A 19,221-nucleotide genomic window follows, 5' to 3' on the forward strand; every position below is an offset into this window, starting at 1 on the left:
GGCTTTTCCTAGTCTTCAAAGGAACAGCACTCTGAGAGAGAGGATCTGTTGACGTGTGGTAGCAAAATCTCCTCTGCTGAAGAGAAACATTTCGTTGTAAGCGGGTTCCCTCAGCCTTGCCACCTTTTCTCAGCTGGCTATACTGGAGGGCAGTCTGTTGGCAGACTCCCCTGAGGCCCTGCTTCCCAGGCTGTGATACACACACGCCGCCTGCTTCAGCGCAATGGGACAGCTTAAGGTAAGGGAAAAACCTCCTCTGCTGAAGAGAAACATTTCGTTGTAAGCGGGTTCCATCAGCCTTGCCACCTTTTCTCAGCTGGCATTACTGGAGGGCAGTCTTTTGGCAGACTCCCCTGAGGCCCTGCTTCCCAGGCTGTGATACACACACGCCGCCTGCTTCAGCGCAAAGGGACAGCTTAAGGTAAGGTAAAAACCCTGTGTTGGCAAGTGCCTGCCTAACCCTCGCACAAGCAAAAGCATATTGGCCATTGGTCAAAGGCTTTCCCCACAAGCTTCACACGTTTGCTCCCATGTAGCCTGCGAAGGCCGAGTTGACCTAGCTAGGAATCAAAGTGCAGGAAAGGAACTCAGGGTGCTGGTGACTGCAGGTTGTTTCACCAGGCAGCCCAAATCGAGTACATCCGTACACAGTGTAGTAAAGGCCTCACCCTTCAAGCCCACGTCAATTTCATAGAGAAAACACCAGGCCTCGGTGTGCTTTCCTGTGGCAAGGAAACTTTGCTTGCATTCCTTAGGAGGCACAGTGGCTCAGGACTGCCCTACCCCAAGGACTCAGGCTGTGCAGCCCGACTGGTTGAGATCAGCCCTTCTGGCTCTCACGGATGAAACCAACTAGGAAAAGAGCCTCTCCTAAGCTGGGGAACGTGGTGGCTTTTCCTAGTCTTCAAAGGAACAGCACTCTGAGGGAGAGGAGCTGTTGACGTGTGGTAGCAAAATCTCCTCTGCTGAAGAGAAACATTTCGTTGTAAGCGGGTTCCCTCAGCCTTGCCACCTTTTCTCAGCTGGCTATACTGGAGGGCAGTCTGTTGGCAGACTCCCCTGAGGCCCTGCTTCCCAGGCTGTGATACACACACGCCGCCTGCTTCAGCGCAATGGGACAGCTTAAGGTAAGGGAAAAACCTCCTCTGCTGAAGAGAAACATTTCGTTGTAAGCGGGTTGCATCAGCCTGGCCACCTTTTCTCGGCTGGCATTACTGGAGGGCAGTCTGTTGGCAGACTACCATGAGGCCCTGCTTCCCAGGCTGTGATAGACACACGCCGCCTGCTTCAGCGCAAAGGGACAGCTTATGGTAAGTTAAAAACCCTGTGTTGGCAAGTGCCTTCCTATACCTCGCACAAGCACAAGCATATTGGCCATTGTTCAAAGGCTTTCCCCCAAGCTTCACACGTTTGTTCCCATCTAGCCTCCGAAGGCCGAGTTGACCTAGCCAGGAATCAAAGTTCAGCAAAGGTACTCAGGGTGCTGGTGACCGCAGGTTTTTTCACCAGGCAGCCCTAATCGATTACATCCGTACACAATGTAGTAAAGGCCTCACCCTTCAAGCCCACGTCAATTTCATAGAGAAAACACCAGGCCTCAGGGTGCTTTCCTGTGGCAAGGAAACTTTGCTTGCATTCCTTAGGAGGCACAGTGGCTCAGGACTGCCCTACCCCAAGGACTCAGGCTGTGCAGCCCGACTGGTTGAGATCAGCCCTTCTGGCTCTCACGGATGAAACCAACTAGGAAAAGAGCCTCTCCTAAGCTGGGGAACGTGGTGGCTTTTCCTAGTCTTCAAAGGAACAGCACTCTGAGGGAGAGGAGCTGTTGACGTGTGGTAGCAAAATCTCCTCTGCTGAAGAGAAACATTTCGTTGTAAGCGGGTTCCCTCAGCCTTGCCACCTTTTCTCAGCTGGCTATACTGGAGGGCAGTCTGTTGGCAGACTCCCCTGAGGCCCTGCTTCCCAGGCTGTGATACACACACGCCGCCTGCTTCAGTGCAAAGGCACAGCTTAAGGTAAGGGAAAAACCTCCTCTGCTGAAGAGAAACATTTCGTTGTAAGCGGGTTCCATCAACCTTGCCACCTTTTCTCAGCTGGCATTACTGGAGGGCAGTCTGTTGGCAGACTCCCCTGAGGCCCTGCTTCCCAGGCTGTGATACACACACGCCGCCTGCTTCAGCGCAAAGGGACAGCTTAAGGTAAGGTAAAAACCCTGTGTTGGCAAGTGCCTGCCTAACCCTCGCACAAGCAAAAGCATATTGGCCATTGGTCAAAGGCTTTCCCCACAAGCTTCACACGTTTGCTCCCATGTAGCCTCCGAAGGCCGAGTTGACCTAGCTAGGAATCAAAGTTCAGGAAAGGAACTCAGGGTGCTGGGGACTGCAGGTTGTTTCACCAGGCAGCCCAAATCGAGTACATCCGTACACAATGTAGTAAAGGCCTCACCCTTCAAGCCCACGTCAATTTCATAGAGAAAACACCAGGCCTCGGTGTGCTTTCCTGTGGCAAGGAAACTTTGCTTGCATTCCTTAGGAGGCACAGTGGCTCAGGACTGCCCTACCCCAAGGATTCAGGCTTGCAGCCCGACTGGTTGAGATCAGCCCTTCTGGCTCTCACGGATGAAACCAACTAGGAAAAGAGCCTCTCCTAAGCTGGGGAACGTGGTGGCTTTTCCTAGTCTTCAAAGGAACAGCACTCTGAGAGAGAGGAGCTGTTGACGTGTGGTAGCAAAATCTCCTCTGCTGAAGAGAAACATTTCGTTGTAAGCGGGTTCCCTCAGCCTTGCCACCTTTTCTCAGCTGGCTATACTGGAGGGCAGTCTGTTGGCAGACTCCCCTGAGGCCCTGCTTCCCAGGCTGTGATACACACACGCCGCCTGCTTCAGTGCAAAGGCACAGCTTAAGGTAAGGGAAAAACCTCCTCTGCTGAAGAGAAACATTTCGTTGTAAGCGGGTTCCATCAGCCTTGCCACCTTTTCTCAGCTGGCATTACTGGAGGGCAGTCTGTTGGCAGACTCCCCTGAGGCCCTGCTTCCCAGGCTGTGATACACACACGCCGCCTGCTTCAGTGCAAAGGCACAGCTTAAGGTAAGGGAAAAACCTCCTCTGCTGAAGAGAAACATTTCGTTGTAAGCGGGTTCCATCAGCCTTGCCACCTTTTCTCAGCTGGCATTACTGGAGGGCAGTCTGTTGGCAGACTCCCCTGAGGCCCTGCTTCCCAGGCTGTGATACACACACGCCGCCTGCTTCAGCGCAAAGGGACAGCTTAAGGTAAGGTAAAAACCCTGTGTTGGCAAGTGCCTGCCTAACCCTCGCACAAGCAAAAGCATATTGGCCATTGGTCAAAGGCTTTCCCCACAAGCTTCACACGTTTGCTCCCATGTAGCCTCCGAAGGCCGAGTTGACCTAGCTAGGAATCAAAGTTCAGGAAAGGAACTCAGGGTGCTGGGGACTGCAGGTTGTTTCACCAGGCAGCCCAAATCGAGTACATCCGTACACAATGTAGTAAAGGCCTCACCCTTCAAGCCCACGTCAATTTCATAGAGAAAACACCAGGCCTCGGTGTGCTTTCCTGTGGCAAGGAAACTTTGCTTGCATTCCTTAGGAGGCACAGTGGCTCAGGACTGCCCTACCCCAAGGATTCAGGCTTGCAGCCCTACTGGTTGAGATCAGCCCTTCTGGCTCTCACGGATGAAACCAACTAGGAAAAGAGCCTCTCCTAAGCTGGGGAACGTGGTGGCTTTTCCTAGTCTTCAAAGGAACAGCACTCTGAGGGAGAGGAGCTGTTGACGTGTGGTAGCAAAATCTCCTCTGCTGAAGAGAAACATTTCGTTGTAAGCGGGTTCCCTCAGCCTTGCCACCTTTTCTCAGCTGGCTATACTGGAGGGCAGTCTGTTGGCAGACTCCCCTGAGGCCCTGCTTCCCAGGCTGTGATACACACACGCCGCCTGCTTCAGCGCAATGGGACAGCTTAAAGTAAGGGAAAAACCTCCTCTGCTGAAGAGAAACATTTCGTTGTAAGCGGGTTCCATCAGCCTTGCCACCTTTTCTCAGCTGGCATTACTGGAGGGCAGTCTGTTGGCAGACTCCCCTGAGGCCCTGCTTCCCAGGCTGTGATACACACACGCCGCCTGCTTCAGCGCAAAGGGACAGCTTAAGGTAAGGTAAAAACCCTGTGTTGGCAAGTGCCTGCCTAACCCTCGCACAAGCAAAAGCATATTGGCCATTGGTCAAAGGCTTTCCCCACAAGCTTCACACGTTTGCTCCCATGTAGCCTGCGAAGGCCGAGTTGACCTAGCTAGGAATCAAAGTGCAGGAAAGGAACTCAGGGTGCTGGTGACTGCAGGTTGTTTCACCAGGCAGCCCAAATCGAGTACATCCGTACACAATGTAGTAAAGGCCTCACCCTTCAAGCCCACGTCAATTTCATAGAGAAAACACCAGGCCTTGGTGTGCTTTCCTGTGGCAAGGAAACTTTGCTTGCATTCCTTAGGAGGCACAGTGGCTCAGGACTGCCCTACCCCAAGGACTCAGGCTGTGCAGCCCGACTGGTTGAGATCAGCCCTTCTGGCTCTCACGGATGAAACCAACTAGGAAAAGAGCCTCTCCTAAGCTGGGGAACGTGGTGGCTTTTCCTAGTCTTCAAAGGAACAGCACTCTGAGGGAGAGGAGCTGTTGACGTGTGGTAGCAAAATCTCCTCTGCTGAAGAGAAACATTTCGTTGTAAGCGGGTTCCCTCAGCCTTGCCACCTTTTCTCAGCTGGCTATACTGGAGGGCAGTCTGTTGGCAGACTCCCCTGAGGCCCTGCTTCCCAGGCTGTGATACACACACGCCGCCTGCTTCAGTGCAAAGGCACAGCTTAAGGTAAGGGAAAAACCTCCTCTGCTGAAGAGAAACATTTCGTTGTAAGCGGGTTCCATCAGCCTTGCCACCTTTTCTCAGCTGGCATTACTGGAGGGCAGTCTGTTGGCAGACTCCCCTGAGGCCCTGCTTCCCAGGCTGTGATACACACACGCCGCCTGCTTCAGCGCAAAGGGACAGCTTAAGGTAAGGTAAAAACCCTGTGTTGGCAAGTGCCTGCCTAACCCTCGCACAAGCAAAAGCATATTGGCCATTGGTCAAAGGCTTTCCCCACAAGCTTCACACGTTTGCTCCCATGTAGCCTCCGAAGGCCGAGTTGACCTAGCTAGGAATCAAAGTGCAGGAAAGGAACTCAGGGTGCTGGGGACTGCAGGTTGTTTCACCAGGCAGCCCAAATCGAGTACATCCGTACACAATGTAGTAAAGGCCTCACCCTTCAAGCCCACGTCAATTTCATAGAGAAAACACCAGGCCTCGGTGTGCTTTCCTGTGGCAAGGAAACTTTGCTTGCATTCCTTAGGAGGCACAGTGGCTCAGGACTGCCCTACCCCAAGGACTCAGGCTGTGCAGCCCGACTGGTTGAGATCAGCCCTTCTGGCTCTCACGGATGAAACCAACTAGGAAAAGAGCCTCTCCTAAGCTGGGGAACGTGGTGGCTTTTCCTAGTCTTCAAAGGAACAGCACTCTGAGGGAGAGGAGCTGTTGACGTGTGGTAGCAAAATCTCCTCTGCTGAAGAGAAACATTTCGTTGTAAGCGGGTTCCCTCAGCCTTGCCACCTTTTCTCAGCTGGCTATACTGGAGGGCAGTCTGTTGGCAGACTCCCCTGAGGCCCTGCTTCCCAGGCTGTGATACACACACGCCGCCTGCTTCAGTGCAAAGGCACAGCTTAAGGTAAGGGAAAAACCTCCTCTGCTGAAGAGAAACATTTCGTTGTAAGCGGGTTCCATCAGCCTTGCCACCTTTTCTCAGCTGGCATTACTGGAGGGCAGTCTGTTGGCAGACTCCCCTGAGGCCCTGCTTCCCAGGCTGTGATACACACACGCCGCCTGCTTCAGCGCAAAGGGACAGCTTAAGGTAAGGTAAAAACCCTGTGTTGGCAAGTGCCTGCCTAACCCTCGCACAAGCAAAAGCATATTGGCCATTGGTCAAAGGCTTTCCCCACAAGCTTCACACGTTTGCTCCCATGTAGCCTGCGAAGGCCGAGTTGACCTAGCTAGGAATCAAAGTGCAGGAAAGGAACTCAGGGTGCTGGTGACTGCAGGTTGTTTCACCAGGCAGCCCAAATCGAGTACATCCGTACACAGTGTAGTAAAGGCCTCACCCTTCAAGCCCACGTCAATTTCATAGAGAAAACACCAGGCCTCGGTGTGCTTTCCTGTGGCAAGGAAACTTTGCTTGCATTCCTTAGGAGGCACAGTGGCTCAGGACTGCCCTACCCCAAGGACTCAGGCTGTGCAGCCCGACTGGTTGAGATCAGCCCTTCTGGCTCTCACGGATGAAACCAACTAGGAAAAGAGCCTCTCCTAAGCTGGGGAACGTGGTGGCTTTTCCTAGTCTTCAAAGGAACAGCACTCTGAGGGAGAGGAGCTGTTGACGTGTGGTAGCAAAATCTCCTCTGCTGAAGAGAAACATTTCGTTGTAAGCGGGTTCCCTCAGCCTTGCCACCTTTTCTCAGCTGGCTATACTGGAGGGCAGTCTGTTGGCAGACTCCCCTGAGGCCCTGCTTCCCAGGCTGTGATACACACACGCCGCCTGCTTCAGTGCAAAGGCACAGCTTAAGGTAAGGGAAAAACCTCCTCAGCTGAAGAGAAACATTTCGTTGTAAGCGGGTTCCATCAGCCTTGCCACCTTTTCTCAGCTGGCATTACTGGAGGGCAGTCTGTTGGCAGACTCCCCTGAGGCCCTGCTTCCCAGGCTGTGATACACACACGCCGCCTGCTTCAGCGCAAAGGGACAGCTTAAGGTAAGGTAAAAACCCTGTGTTGGCAAGTGCCTGCCTAACCCTCGCACAAGCAAAAGCATATTGGCCATTGGTCAAAGGCTTTCCCCACAAGCTTCACACGTTTGCTCCCATGTAGCCTCCGAAGGCCGAGTTGACCTAGCTAGGAATCAAAGTTCAGGAAAGGAACTCAGGGTGCTGGGGACTGCAGGTTGTTTCACCAGGCAGCCCAAATCGAGTACATCCGTACACAATGTAGTAAAGGCCTCACCCTTCAAGCCCACGTCAATTTCATAGAGAAAACACCAGGCCTCGGTGTGCTTTCCTGTGGCAAGGAAACTTTGCTTGCATTCCTTAGGAGGCACAGTGGCTCAGGACTGCCCTACCCCAAGGATTCAGGCTTGCAGCCCGACTGGTTGAGATCAGCCCTTCTGGCTCTCACGGATGAAACCAACTAGGAAAAGAGCCTCTCCTAAGCTGGGGAACGTGGTGGCTTTTCCTAGTCTTCAAAGGAACAGCACTCTGAGAGAGAGGAGCTGTTGACGTGTGGTAGCAAAATCTCCTCTGCTGAAGAGAAACATTTCGTTGTAAGCGGGTTCCCTCAGCCTTGCCACCTTTTCTCAGCTGGCTATACTGGAGGGCAGTCTGTTGGCAGACTCCCTTGAGGCCCTGCTTCCCAGGCTGTGATACACACACGCCGCCTGCTTCAGTGCAAAGGCACAGCTTAAGGTAAGGGAAAAACCTCCTCTGCTGAAGAGAAACATTTCGTTGTAAGCGGGTTCCATCAGCCTTGCCACCTTTTCTCAGCTGGCATTACTGGAGGGCAGTCTGTTGGCAGACTCCCCTGAGGCCCTGCTTCCCAGGCTGTGATACACACACGCCGCCTGCTTCAGCGCAATGGGACAGCTTAAAGTAAGGGAAAAACCTCCTCTGCTGAAGAGAAACATTTCGTTGTAAGCGGGTTCCATCAGCCTTGCCACCTTTTCTCAGCTGGCATTACTGGAGGGCAGTCTGTTGGCAGACTCCCCTGAGGCCCTGCTTCCCAGGCTGTGATACACACACGCCGCCTGCTTCAGCGCAAAGGGACAGCTTAAGGTAAGGTAAAAACCCTGTGTTGGCAAGTGCCTGCCTAACCCTCGCACAAGCAAAAGCATATTGGCCATTGGTCAAAGGCTTTCCCCACAAGCTTCACACGTTTGCTCCCATGTAGCCTGCGAAGGCCGAGTTGACCTAGCTAGGAATCAAAGTGCAGGAAAGGAACTCAGGGTGCTGGTGACTGCAGGTTGTTTCACCAGGTAGCCCAAATTGAGTAAATCCGTACACAATGTAGTAAAGGCCTCACCCTTCAAGCCCACGTCAATTTCATAGAGAAAACACCAGGCCTCAGTGTGCTTTCCTGTGGCAAGGAAACTTTGCTTGCATTCCTTAGGAGGCACAGTGGCTCAGGACTGCCCTACCCCAAGGACTCAGGCTGTGCAGCCCGACTGGTTGAGATCAGCCCTTCTGGCTCTCACGGATGAAACCAACTAGGAAAAGAGCCTCTCCGAAGCTGGGGAACGTGGTGGCTTTTCCTAGTCTTCAAAGGAACAGCACTCTGAGGGAGAGGAGCTGTTGACGTGTGGTAGCAAAATCTCCTCTGCTGAAGAGAAACATTTCGTTGTAAGCGGGTTCCCTCAGCCTTGCCACCTTTTCTCAGCTGGCTATACTGGAGGGCAGTCTGTTGGCAGACTCCCCTGAGGCCCTGCTTCCCAGGCTGTGATACACACACGCCGCCTGCTTCAGTGCAAAGGCACAGCTTAAGGTAAGGGAAAAACCTCCTCTGCTGAAGAGAAACATTTCGTTGTAAGCGGGTTCCATCAGCCTTGCCACCTTTTCTCAGCTGGCATTACTGGAGGGCAGTCTGTTGGCAGACTCCCCTGAGGCCCTGCTTCCCAGGCTGTGATACACACACGCCGCCTGCTTCAGCGCAAAGGGACAGCTTAAGGTAAGGTAAAAACCCTGTGTTGGCAAGTGCCTGCCTAACCCTCGCACAAGCAAAAGCATATTGGCCATTGGTCAAAGGCTTTCCCCACAAGCTTCACACGTTTGCTCCCATGTAGCCTGCGAAGGCCGAGTTGACCTAGCTAGGAATCAAAGTGCAGGAAAGGAACTCAGGGTGCTGGTGACTGCAGGTTGTTTCACCAGGCAGCCCAAATCGAGTACATCCGTACACAGTGTAGTAAAGGCCTCACCCTTCAAGCCCACGTCAATTTCATAGAGAAAACACCAGGCCTCGGTGTGCTTTCCTGTGGCAAGGAAACTTTGCTTGCATTCCTTAGGAGGCACAGTGGCTCAGGACTGCCCTACCCCAAGGACTCAGGCTGTGCAGCCCGACTGGTTGAGATCAGCCCTTCTGGCTCTCACGGATGAAACCAACTAGGAAAAGAGCCTCTCCTAAGCTGGGGAACGTGGTGGCTTTTCCTAGTCTTCAAAGGAACAGCACTCTGAGGGAGAGGAGCTGTTGACGTGTGGTAGCAAAATCTCCTCTGCTGAAGAGAAACATTTCGTTGTAAGCGGGTTCCCTCAGCCTTGCCACCTTTTCTCAGCTGGCTATACTGGAGGGCAGTCTGTTGGCAGACTCCCCTGAGGCCCTGCTTCCCAGGCTGTGATACACACACGCCGCCTGCTTCAGTGCAAAGGCACAGCTTAAGGTAAGGGAAAAACCTCCTCAGCTGAAGAGAAACATTTCGTTGTAAGCGGGTTCCATCAGCCTTGCCACCTTTTCTCAGCTGGCATTACTGGAGGGCAGTCTGTTGGCAGACTCCCCTGAGGCCCTGCTTCCCAGGCTGTGATACACACACGCCGCCTGCTTCAGCGCAAAGGGACAGCTTAAGGTAAGGTAAAAACCCTGTGTTGGCAAGTGCCTGCCTAACCCTCGCACAAGCAAAAGCATATTGGCCATTGGTCAAAGGCTTTCCCCACAAGCTTCACACGTTTGCTCCCATGTAGCCTCCGAAGGCCGAGTTGACCTAGCTAGGAATCAAAGTTCAGGAAAGGAACTCAGGGTGCTGGGGACTGCAGGTTGTTTCACCAGGCAGCCCAAATCGAGTACATCCGTACACAATGTAGTAAAGGCCTCACCCTTCAAGCCCACGTCAATTTCATAGAGAAAACACCAGGCCTCGGTGTGCTTTCCTGTGGCAAGGAAACTTTGCTTGCATTCCTTAGGAGGCACAGTGGCTCAGGACTGCCCTACCCCAAGGATTCAGGCTTGCAGCCCGACTGGTTGAGATCAGCCCTTCTGGCTCTCACGGATGAAACCAACTAGGAAAAGAGCCTCTCCTAAGCTGGGGAACGTGGTGGCTTTTCCTAGTCTTCAAAGGAACAGCACTCTGAGAGAGAGGAGCTGTTGACGTGTGGTAGCAAAATCTCCTCTGCTGAAGAGAAACATTTCGTTGTAAGCGGGTTCCCTCAGCCTTGCCACCTTTTCTCAGCTGGCATTACTGGAGGGCAGTCTGTTGGCAGACTCCCCTGAGGCCCTGCTTCCCAGGCTGTGATACACACACGCCGCCTGCTTCAGCGCAAAGGGACAGCTTAAGGTAAGGTAAAAACCCTGTGTTGGCAAGTGCCTGCCTAACCCTCGCACAAGCAAAAGCATATTGGCCATTGGTCAAAGGCTTTCCCCACAAGCTTCACACGTTTGCTCCCATGTAGCCTGCGAAGGCCGAGTTGACCTAGCTAGGAATCAAAGTGCAGGAAAGGAACTCAGGGTGCTGGTGACTGCAGGTTGTTTCACCAGGCAGCCCAAATTGAGTAAATCCGTACACAATGTAGTAAAGACCTCACCCTTCAAGCCCACGTCAATTTCATAGAGAAAACACCAGGCCTCAGTGTGCTTTCCTGTGGCAAGGAAACTTTGCTTGCATTCCTTAGGAGGCACAGTGGCTCAGGACTGCCCTACCCCAAGGACTCAGGCTGTGCAGCCCGACTGGTTGAGATCAGCCCTTCTGGCTCTCACGGATGAAACCAACTAGGAAAAGAGCCTCTCCGAAGCTGGGGAACGTGGTGGCTTTTCCTAGTCTTCAAAGGAACAGCACTCTGAGGGAGAGGAGCTGTTGACGTGTGGTAGCAAAATCTCCTCTGCTGAAGAGAAACATTTCGTTGTAAGCGGGTTCCCTCAGCCTTGCCACCTTTTCTCAGCTGGCTATACTGGAGGGCAGTCTGTTGGCAGACTCCCCTGAGGCCCTGCTTCCCAGGCTGTGATACACACACGCCGCCTGCTTCAGTGCAAAGGCACAGCTTAAGGTAAGGGAAAAACCTCCTCTGCTGAAGAGAAACATTTCGTTGTAAGCGGGTTCCATCAGCCTTGCCACCTTTTCTCAGCTGGCATTACTGGAGGGCAGTCTGTTGGCAGACTCCCCTGAGGCCCTGCTTCCCAGGCTGTGATACACACACGCCGCCTGCTTCAGCGCAAAGGGACAGCTTAAGGTAAGGTAAAAACCCTGTGTTGGCAAGTGCCTGCCTAACCCTCGCACAAGCAAAAGCATATTGGCCATTGGTCAAAGGCTTTCCCCACAAGCTTCACACGTTTGCTCCCATGTAGCCTCCGAAGGCCGAGTTGACCTAGCTAGGAATCAAAGTTCAGGAAAGGAACTCAGGGTGCTGGGGACTGCAGGTTGTTTCACCAGGCAGCCCAAATCGAGTACATCCGTACACAATGTAGTAAAGGCCTCACCCTTCAAGCCCACGTCAATTTCATAGAGAAAACACCAGGCCTCGGTGTGCTTTCCTGTGGCAAGGAAACTTTGCTTGCATTCCTTAGGAGGCACAGTGGCTCAGGACTGCCCTACCCCAAGGATTCAGGCTTGCAGCCCGACTGGTTGAGATCAGCCCTTCTGGCTCTCACGGATGAAACCAACTAGGAAAAGAGCCTCTCCTAAGCTGGGGAACGTGGTGGCTTTTCCTAGTCTTCAAAGGAACAGCACTCTGAGAGAGAGGAGCTGTTGACGTGTGGTAGCAAAATCTCCTCTGCTGAAGAGAAACATTTCGTTGTAAGCGGGTTCCCTCAGCCTTGCCACCTTTTCTCAGCTGGCATTACTGGAGGGCAGTCTGTTGGCAGACTCCCCTGAGGCCCTGCTTCCCAGGCTGTGATACACACACGCCGCCTGCTTCAGCGCAAAGGGACAGCTTAAGGTAAGGTAAAAACCCTGTGTTGGCAAGTGCCTGCCTAACCCTCGCACAAGCAAAAGCATATTGGCCATTGGTCAAAGGCTTTCCCCACAAGCTTCACACGTTTGCTCCCATGTAGCCTGCGAAGGCCGAGTTGACCTAGCTAGGAATCAAAGTGCAGGAAAGGAACTCAGGGTGCTGGTGACTGCAGGTTGTTTCACCAGGCAGCCCAAATTGAGTACATCCGTACACAATGTAGTAAAGGCCTCACCCTTCAAGCCCACGTCAATTTCATAGAGAAAACACCAGGCCTCAGTGTGCTTTCCTGTGGCAAGGAAACTTTGCTTGCATTCCTTAGGAGGCACAGTGGCTCAGGACTGCCCTACCCCAAGGACTCAGGCTGTGCAGCCCGACTGGTTGAGATCAGCCCTTCTGGCTCTCACGGATGAAACCAACTAGGAAAAGAGCCTCTCCTAAGCTGGGGAACGTGGTGGCTTTTCCTAGTCTTCAAAGGAACAGCACTCTGAGAGAGAGGAGCTGTTGACGTGTGGTAGCAAAATCTCCTCTGCTGAAGAGAAACATTTCGTTGTAAGCGGGTTCCCTCAGCCTTGCCACCTTTTCTCAGCTGGCTATACTGGAGGGCAGTCTGTTGGCAGACTCCCCTGAGGCCCTGCTTCCCAGGCTGTGATACACACACGCCGCCTGCTTCAGTGCAAAGGCACAGCTTAAGGTAAGGGAAAAACCTCCTCTGCTGAAGAGAAACATTTCGTTGTAAGCGGGTTCCATCAGCCTTGCCACCTTTTCTCAGCTGGCATTACTGGAGGGCAGTCTGTTGGCAGACTCCCCTGAGGCCCTGCTTCCCAGGCTGTGATACACACACGCCGCCTGCTTCAGCGCAAAGGGACAGCTTAAGGTAAGGTAAAAACCCTGTGTTGGCAAGTGCCTGCCTAACCCTCGCACAAGCAAAAGCATATTGGCCATTGGTCAAAGGCTTTCCCCACAAGCTTCACACGTTTGCTCCCATGTAGCCTGCGAAGGCCGAGTTGACCTAGCTAGGAATCAAAGTGCAGGAAAGGAACTCAGGGTGCTGGTGACTGCAGGTTGTTTCACCAGGCAGCCCAAATCGAGTACATCCGTACACAATGTAGTAAAGGCCTCACCCTTCAAGCCCACGTCAATTTCATAGAGAAAACACCAGGCCTCGGTGTGCTTTCCTGTGGCAAGGAAACTTTGCTTGCATTCCTTAGGAGGCACAGTGGCTCAGGACTGCCCTACCCCAAGGACTCAGGCTGTGCAGCCCGACTGGTTGAGATCAGCCCTTCTGGCTCTCACGGATGAAACCAACTAGGAAAAGAGCCTCTCCTAAGCTGGGGAACGTGGTGGCTTTTCCTAGTCTTCAAAGGAACAGCACTCTGAGGGAGAGGAGCTGTTGACGTGTGGTAGCAAAATCTCCTCTGCTGAAGAGAAACATTTCATTGTAAGCGGGTTCCCTCAGCCTTGCCACCTTTTCTCAGCTGGCTATACTGGAGGGCAGTCTGTTGGCAGACTCCCCTGAGGCCCTGCTTCCCAGGCTGTGATACACACACGCCGCCTGCTTCAGTGCAAAGGCACAGCTTAAGGTAAGGGAAAAACCTCCTCTGCTGAAGAGAAACATTTCGTTGTAAGCGGGTTCCATCAGCCTTGCCACCTTTTCTCAGCTGGCATTACTGGAGGGCAGTCTGTTGTCAGACTCCCCTGAGGCCCTGCTTCCCAGGCTGTGATACACACACGCCGCCTGCTTCAGCGCAAAGGGACAGCTTAAGGTAAGGTAAAAACCCTGTGTTGGCAAGTGCCTGCCTAACCCTCGCACAAGCAAAAGCATATTGGCCATTGGTCAAAGGCTTTCCCCACAAGCTTCACACGTTTGCTCCCATGTAGCCTGTGAAGGCCGAGTTGACCTAGCTAGGAATCAAAGTGCAGGAAAGGAACTCAGGGTGCTGGTGACTGCAGGTTGTTTCACCAGGCAGCCCAAATCGAGTACATCCGTACACAATGTAGTAAAGGCCTCACCCTTCAAGCCCACGTCAATTTCATAGAGAAAACACCAGGCCTCGGTGTGCTTTCCTGTGGCAAGGAAACTTTGCTTGCATTCCTTAGGAGGCACAGTGGCTCAGGACTGCCCTACCCCAAGGACTCAGGCTGTGCAGCCCGACTGGTTGAGATCAGCCCTTCTGGCTCTCACGGATGAAACCAACTAGGAAAAGAGCCTCTCCTAAGCTGGGGAACGTGGTGGCTTTTCCTAGTCTTCAAAGGAACAGCACTCTGAGGGAGAGGAGCTGTTGACGTGTGGTAGCAAAATCTCCTCTGCTGAAGAGAAACATTTCGTTGTAAGCGGGTTCCCTCAGCCTTGCCACCTTTTCTCAGCTGGCTATACTGGAGGGCAGTCTGTTGGCAGACTCCCCTGAGGCCCTGCTTCCCAGGCTGTGATACACACAGGCCGCCTGCTTCAGTGCAAAGGCACAGCTTAAGGTAAGGGAAAAACCTCCTCTGCTGAAGAGAAACATTTCGTTGTAAGCGGGTTCCATCAGCCTTGCCACCTTTTCTCAGCTGGCATTACTGGAGGGCAGTCTGTTGGCAGACTCCCCTGAGGCCCTGCTTCCCAGGCTGTGATACACACACGCCGCCTGCTTCAGCGCAATGGGACAGCTTAAAGTAAGGGAAAAACCTCCTCTGCTGAAGAGAAACATTTCGTTGTAAGCGGGTTCCATCAGCCTTGCCACCTTTTCTCAGCTGGCATTACTGGAGGGCAGTCTGTTGGCAGACTCCCCTGAGGTCCTGCTTCCCAGGCTGTGATACACACACGCCGCCTGCTTCAGCGCAAAGGGACAGCTTAAGGTAAGGTAAAAACCCTGTGTTGGCAAGTGCCTGCCTAACCCTCGCACAAGCAAAAGCATATTGGCCATTGGTCAAAGGCTTTCCCCACAAGCTTCACACGTTTGCTCCCATGTAGCCTGCGAAGGCCGAGTTGACCTAGCTAGGAATCAAAGTGCAGGAAAGGAACTCAGGGTGCTGGTGACTGCAGGTTGTTTCACCAGGCAGCCCAAATTGAGTACATCCGTACACAATGTAGTAAAGGCCTCACCCTTCAAGCCCACGTCAATTTCATAGAGAAAACACCAGGCCTCGGTGTGCTTTCCTGTGGCAAGGAAACTTTGCTTGCATTCCGTAGGAGGCACAGTGGCTCAGGACTGCCCTACCCCAAGGACTCAGGCTGTGCAGCCCGACTGGTTGAGATCAGCCCTTCTGGCTCTCACGGATGAAACCAACTAGGAAAAGAGCCTCTCCTAAGCTGGGGAACGTGGTAGCTTTTCCTAGTCTTCAAAGGAACAGCACTCTGAGGGAGAGGAGCTGTTGACGTGTGGTAGCAAAATCTCCTCTGCTGAAGAGAAACATTTCGTTGTAAGCGGGTTCCCTCAGCCTTGCCACCTTTTCTCAGCTGGCTATACTGGAGGGCAGTCTGTTGGCAGACTCCCCTGAGGCCCTGCTTCCCAGGCTGTGATACACACACGCCGCCTGCTTCAGTGCAAAGGCACAGCTTAAGGTAAGGGAAAAACCTCCTCTGCTGAAGAGAAACATTTCGTTGTAAGCGGGTTCCATCAGCCTTGCCACCTTTTCTCAGCTGGCATTACTGGAGGGCAGTCTGTTGGCAGACTCCCCTGAGGCCCTGCTTCCCAGGCTGTGATACACACACGCCGCCTGCTTCAGCGCAAAGGGACAGCTTAAGGTAAGGTAAAAACCCTGTGTTGGCAAGTGCCTGCCTAACCCTCGCACAAGCAAAAGCATATTGGCCATTGGTCAAAGGCTTTCCCCACAAGCTTCACACGTTTGCTCCCATGTAGCCTCCGAAGGCCGAGTTGACCTAGCTAGGAATCAAAGTTCAGGAAAGGAACTCAGGGTGCTGGGGACTGCAGGTTCTTTCACCAGGCAGCCCAAATCGAGTACATCCGTACACAATGTAGTAAAGGCCTCACCCTTCAAGCCCACGTCAATTTCATAGAGAAAACACCAGGCCTCGGTGTGCTTTCCTGTGGCAAGGAAACTTTGCTTGCATTCCTTAGGAGGCACAGTGGCTCAGGACTGCCCTACCCCAAGGATTCAGGCTTGCAGCCCGACTGGTTGAGATCAGCCCTTCTGGCTCTCACGGATGAAACCAACTAGGAAAAGAGCCTCTCCTAAGCTGGGGAACGTGGTGGCTTTTCCTAGTCTTCAAAGGAACAGCACTCTGAGGGAGAGGAGCTGTTGACGTGTGGTAGCAAAATCTCCTCTGCTGAAGAGAAACATTTCGTTGTAAGCGGGTTCCCTCAGCCTTGCCACCTTTTCTCAGCTGGCTATACTGGAGGGCAGTCTGTTGGCAGACTCCCCTGAGGCCCTGCTTCCCAGGCTGTGATACACACACGCCGCCTGCTTCAGCGCAATGGGACAGCTTAAAGTAAGGGAAAAACCTCCTCTGCTGAAGAGAAACATTTCGTTGTAAGCGGGTTCCATCAGCCTTGCCACCTTTTCTCAGCTGGCATTACTGGAGGGCAGTCTGTTGGCAGACTCCCCTGAGGCCCTGCTTCCCAGGCTGTGATACACACACGCCGCCTGCTTCAGCGCAAAGGGACAGCTTAAGGTAAGGTAAAAACCCTGTGTTGGCAAGTGCCTGCCTAACCCTCGCACAAGCAAAAGCATATTGGCCATTGGTCAAAGGCTTTCCCCACAAGCTTCACACGTTTGCTCCCATGTAGCCTGCGAAGGCCGAGTTGACCTAGCTAGGAATCAAAGTGCAGGAAAGGAACTCAGGGTGCTGGTGACTGCAGGTTGTTTCACCAGGCAGCCCAAATCGAGTACATCCGTACACAATGTAGTAAAGGCCTCACCCTTCAAGCCCACGTCAATTTCATAGAGAAAACACCAGGCCTCGGTGTGCTTTCCTGTGGCAAGGAAACTTTGCTTGCATTCCTTAGGAGGCACAGTGGCTCAGGACTGCCCTACCCCAAGGACTCAGGCTGTGCAGCCCGACTGGTTGAGATCAGCCCTTCTGGCTCTCACGGATGAAACCAACTAGGAAAAGAGCCTCTCCGAAGCTGGGGAACGTGGTGGCTTTTCCTAGTCTTCAAAGGAACAGCACTCTGAGGGAGAGGAGCTGTTGACGTGTGGTAGCAAAATCTCCTCTGCTGAAGAGAAACATTTCGTTGTAAGCGGGTTCCCTCAGCCTTGCCACCTTTTCTCAGCTGGCTATACTGGAGGGCAGTCTGTTGGCAGACTCCCCTGAGGCCCTGCTTCCCAGGCTGTGATACACACACGCCGCCTGCTTCAGCGCAAAGGGACAGCTTAAGGTAAGGTAAAAACCCTGTGTTGGCAAGTGCCTGCCTAACCCTCGCACAAGCAAAAGCATATTAGCCATTGGTCAAAGGCTTTCCCCACAAGCTTCACACGTTTGCTCCCATGTAGCCTCCGAAGGCCGAGTTGACCTAGCTAGGAATCAAAGTTCAGGAAAGGAACTCAGGGTGCTGGGGACTGCAGGTTGTTTCACCAGGCAGCCCAAATCGAGTACATCCGTACACAATGTAGTAAAGGCCTCACCCTTCAAGCCCACGTCAATTTCATAGAGAAAACACCAGGCCTCGGTGTGCTTTCCTGTGGCAAGGAAACTTTGCTTGCATTCCTTAGGAGGCACAGTGGCTCAGGACTGCCCTACCCCAAGGATTCAGGCTTGCAGCCCGACTGGTTGAGATCAGCCCTTCTGGCTCTCACGGATGAAACCAACTAGGAAAAGAGCCTCTCCTAAGCTGGGGAACGTGGTGGCTTTTCCTAGTCTTCAAAGGAACAGCACTCTGAGAGAGAGGAGCTGTTGACGTGTGGTAGCAAAATCTCCTCTGCTGAAGAGAAACATTTCGTTGTAAGCGGGTTCCCTCAGCCTTGCCACCTTTTCTCAGCTGGCTATACTGGAGGGCAGTCTGTTGGCAGACTCCCCTGAGGCCCTGCTTCCCAGGCTGTGATACACACACGCCGCCTGCTTCAGCGCAATGGGACAGCTTAAAGTAAGGGAAAAACCTCCTCTGCTGAAGAGAAACATTTCGTTGTAAGCGGGTTCCATCAGCCTTGCCACCTTTTCTCAGCTGGCATTACTGGAGGGCAGTCTGTTGGCAGACTCCCCTGAGGCCCTGCTTCCCAGGCTGTGATACACACACGCCGCCTGCTTCAGCGCAAAGGGACAGCTTAAGGTAAGGTAAAAACCCTGTGTTGGCAAGTGCCTGCCTAACCCTCGCACAAGCAAAAGCATATTGGCCATTGGTCAAAGGCTTTCCCCACAAGCTTCACACGTTTGCTCCCATGTAGCCTGCGAAGGCCGAGTTGACCTAGCTAGGAATCAAAGTGCAGGAAAGGAACTCAGGGTGCTGGTGACTGCAGGTTGTTTCACCAGGCAGCCCAAATCGAGTACATCCGTACACAATGTAGTAAAGGCCTCACCCTTCAAGCCCACGTCAATTTCATAGAGAAAACACCAGGCCTCGGTGTGCTTTCCTGTGGCAAGGAAACTTTGCTTGCATTCCTTAGGAGGCACAGTGGCTCAGGACTGCCCTACCCCAAGGACTCAGGCTGTGCAGCCCGACTGGTTGAGATCAGCCCTTCTGGCTCTCACGGATGAAACCAACTAGGAAAAGAGCCTCTCCTAAGCTGGGGAACGTGGTGGCTTTTCCTAGTCTTCAAAGGAACAGCACTCTGAGGGAGAGGAGCTGTTGACGTGTGGTAGCAAAATCTCCTCTGCTGAAGAGAAACATTTCGTTGTAAGCGGGTTCCCTCAGCCTTGCCACCTTTTCTCAGCTGGCTATACTGGAGGGCAGTCTGTTGGCAGACTCCCCTGAGGCCCTGCTTCCCAGGCTGTGATACACACACGCCGCCTGCTTCAGTGCAAAGGCACAGCTTAAGGTAAGGGAAAAACCTCCTCTGCTGAAGAGAAACATTTCGTTGTAAGCGGGTTCCATCAGCCTTGCCACCTTTTCTCAGCTGGCATTACTGGAGGGCAGTCTGTTGGCAGACTCCCCTGAGGCCCTGCTTCCCAGGCTGTGATACACACACGCCGCCTGCTTCAGCGCAAAGGGACAGCTTAAGGTAAGGTAAAAACCCTGTGTTGGCAAGTGCCTGCCTAACCCTCGCACAAGCAAAAGCATATTGGCCATTGGTCAAAGGCTTTCCCCACAAGCTTCACACGTTTGCTCCCATGTAGCCTCCGAAGGCCGAGTTGACCTAG

This window comes from Eubalaena glacialis, chromosome 15 (assembly GCF_028564815.1).
Source record: "Eubalaena glacialis isolate mEubGla1 chromosome 15, mEubGla1.1.hap2.+ XY, whole genome shotgun sequence".
NCBI lineage: Eukaryota > Metazoa > Chordata > Mammalia > Artiodactyla > Balaenidae > Eubalaena > Eubalaena glacialis.